Source organism: Kogia breviceps, chromosome 6 (assembly GCF_026419965.1).
Source record: "Kogia breviceps isolate mKogBre1 chromosome 6, mKogBre1 haplotype 1, whole genome shotgun sequence".
Classification (NCBI taxonomy): domain Eukaryota; kingdom Metazoa; phylum Chordata; class Mammalia; order Artiodactyla; family Physeteridae; genus Kogia; species Kogia breviceps.
This window is the reverse complement of record NC_081315.1, coordinates 113,118,084-113,121,793: the sequence shown is the minus strand read 5'-3', so window position 1 is coordinate 113,121,793 and position 3,710 is coordinate 113,118,084.

The window sequence follows — 3,710 nt, the reverse complement described above, 5'->3', positions numbered from 1 at the left end:
AACTGTAAAAAAAAAAAAAAAAAAAAAAAAAAAAAAAAACCTTAAAAAAAAAAAAACCACATTCAATTTGCCCAGTAAAGTTGTTTTTGTGAAATTTCTGTGTTGTTGAATAAAGGACTTTAGTATTCAAAAGATCTCTTTTTCCATGAACAAATTTTTATTTGTGAGATTTTAAGTAATCGGCATATGATCCTGAGATCCTGAAAGTCTAATTTTTTTATGATAAAAACAGTTTTAATTCTACACTTGCCCTTATGTCAGCAGAATGAATACTGTATATAAATTTTTCATAAAATATTCCAGTTTTGTTCATCTTTTTTCTTCATATATTTTGTCTGTCTTATATTTTTTTAAAAAAGGAAAAAAGAAGAACATGATGCTTTTCATATTTCTAAAGGATATATTTTTGTTAAAAGCTTTAAAAAGTCCCCTTAATAGAAGAAGAAATGAACGTATCTAAACTTTTTTCCTTCCTTCTTCGTAAGCGTGCCAGGAGAAAGCATCCCATGAATTCCTTGCGCTGTCAATGAAAAGTTCTGGTGATAATACTTGAAAGCATTAAGATGCATGAAGAAATGTGCAACACTGGAATTCTATCTTCAGCCACTCCCAGATATACTCTGAGATTACATTTTTATTGTGTTACTATTTTTTATTGTGGAATATTGCGGTCCACCCATGCTGCTTATTAACACTTTTTTGATGCTTCATAAACTACAAGAAACGTAGAACACAGTATTTTATCTCGGAAATCATTAATATGGTTGCAAACATGGAACATTAAACAATTGAAAGAGTTCGTGTTCACAGAGAAAAGACCACATTAGAAGATTTTTGTAAATTTTACAAATTTCAGGATGTGTTCTGTTAGAATAATATCAGTAATATAAAATATCTTGGCCATGGCAACAGAATTGGATTACATAGTGTGAGAAAGATGAATTAGGAAACTTGAATCTTGAGAGTTTCTGGATACTCAACAATTTTGCAGGTGAGTTGCTATGCTTCTTTGTTATATTTTGGTGTAAGCAACAATATGGCAAAAATATAAAATTGGATTTTCACAGATAATACTTTCCTTACTTGACATCTTCAAGGACACAAATAGTTGGAGGTTTATATGTAATGATAAGAGAATAATTCTTCAAAATAGTTGAATTAACCAAAAAGGGAGGAGAGGGGAGTTCTATAACTTATTTAGACATTGAACCAGATAATAATTTCATATGGTTTCTGGAAAATCATGCATTTTTTTCAAGTATGTTTATTGGTAGCAGTTGTTTTAGTTGACATGTTTTATGCAGAAGTTATTCCCCATTTTGTTTCCACTCTTTTTTTAATGGAGAAAAAAATGTTATTTGCAGTAAACACAGTGAACACAAATTGAAGGTTTTATTTGCATACACTCCCTAAGTATCATAGCTATATAGGACATTTTTGCTTATTTGGAAATTTTGTTTCTAATCTTTCATTCTAATATCTTGGCTTAAGATCTATCTTTGTGTCCTATGCAATTCAGTTTTTTTGGCCAGTTTTTAAGTCAATATTTCTTATTTTCCATGTATTTATATAAAATGAAATGTCAACTGAACTATCTTTTTAGTCTAAGTCTGTGCTTTGTTTATAGTATGTTCCTTATGACAAATCATTCTGTTTAACAGGTGTTGTAATTTCACAAATTGGAAGCAGTGTCCATGTCTCTTTACAAGAACAACACTTTTGAAAGCTATTCTAATCATGTAAAGACTACATGTAAAGCATTTTTAATACAGGACTGAGTTACTGACTTCTTTAATAGTTAGAAGTCGGAGAATCTGGTTGCCTGGTTTGAATTATGATCTCTGCTTATGACTTTTCTGAAAAATGATCTTCTATTTAAAATTATATGGCTTCAGGAAAACTGCACAATTGGAAGGGAGGTTGGATAAGAACAACATTTAAATGGCACTGTTTAACCTTTGATGCCATCATAAAACATATGTAGCTGAAAATTCTTATTCATTGTAGCCTTCAAGAACTTTTCTCACCTTTCCATGAATTACCATATAATTTTATTCATAATTTTGTATTTATATTTATAATTCTATTAATATTGAATTAACATGTGGGGGGTGGAGACAGATAGATTAATCTGTGTGCACATGTGTGTGTTGCTTTTAGTTGACAGAGTTTAATTCATGCCCCCAGTAGCTAAGGATCACTAGGTTATTAAACATCTTTCGTGTAAAAGATTCTGCCACCATTGTACAGTTGCAATTGAATTTAATGACTCAGCATCTTCTAATACTTAACTTCTTCTCTGGGAAGCAGGGAATTTGGGGAAGCTACATGGAATCTTTTGAGCATTTTAGGGGCTCTTTTAATAAGTTAATAACACTTCACTCTGTCCTACTTACAATCATTTGAAGGACTGTTTTGAAAATTATATATACAATTTGCTCCCCAAATGTATTAATTTTCTTCATAAAATTTGAACATTTTAGCTATATTTATATATTATTGAGATGTCTATTTATACGTATGTATATTTGAGCTTCAAGTGCACATCCAAGCACTAATAGATGACTTGATCTATAGCTTGTATACTTTGACCATATGGAAAAGGCCTTTATCTCTCCAAAATTTGTGATGTCTACAGAGCAGCAGCAGGAAGAACATCATGAATAACTTGTGTTGGCAAACCAGCAATTGCTTTAATTTCTCATTTATTCAATAAGTATTATTGTTATTTTCAATGTGCCAACTGCTGAGGATATCAAAATGAATAAAACATTGTTCCTGACACATTTACCACCACCATGGAACTCAACCAAATAGTTGAAATAAATACACAAATAAATAAAAACAGTGGAAAATGTTTGTTGTGAATGGAGCAGGCATCATGTGAAGGAGTGGTAAGAGACGGTGGAGTGAAGCTCTTTAATGTCAAAGTCTTCCCAGCTGAGAGAAGAGGGCAAGACTCGCGCACCCCTGGGTTGTAAAATCTGAGGGTAAAGTAGTGAACCAAAAAGACTGGAATGGCAGAAGAGAAAAACAGGAAGGTTCAAAAGACCTGAGACATGCCACCACCCTAGTCCAAGTTGCTGTCGTTTCTCATGGGAGTCACTTTAGCTACCACAGTATTCTCTTTCCATCCATTCCTATCTGTCCTCAAACATTTTCTATGCTGCAGCCTGAGCAGTTGTTTTAAAACACACACACACACACACACACACACACACACACACGCAAAGCTCATGTGATTCTGTTCTTATTGTCAGTGATTTCCCATCATTCTTAGAATAAAACCCTAAATGTGGTTGCAAGGATCTTGTGGTCTGGCTCTGCAGTCCCATCCCATATCATGTCATCCCTTTCTCTCTGCTCCAGCCACTTAGACTTTCTTCCAGTCCTTACACTTGCAAGATGGGTTTTGCCTCTCACCTTAGGACATTTTGTTCATTTTGTTATTAATGCTTGGAATCTTCTTGCCTTCTCTATTTTCTTGGGAAATTCCTCTTTATTCTTTAGAACTTAGCTAATGCTTCACGTTTTAAAGGAACTTCTACAACTTTGTCAAATTCACCTATTATGGGCTCTCAGAGTAACTTGTACCTCTTCATAGCATTTATTAATGAATTAATTTATTCAATAAAAAGATATTACACATTTATCATGTGCTCTTCGTTCAGCTAGGCAACCAGAATATACTCACAAGCAAATAAGACAAA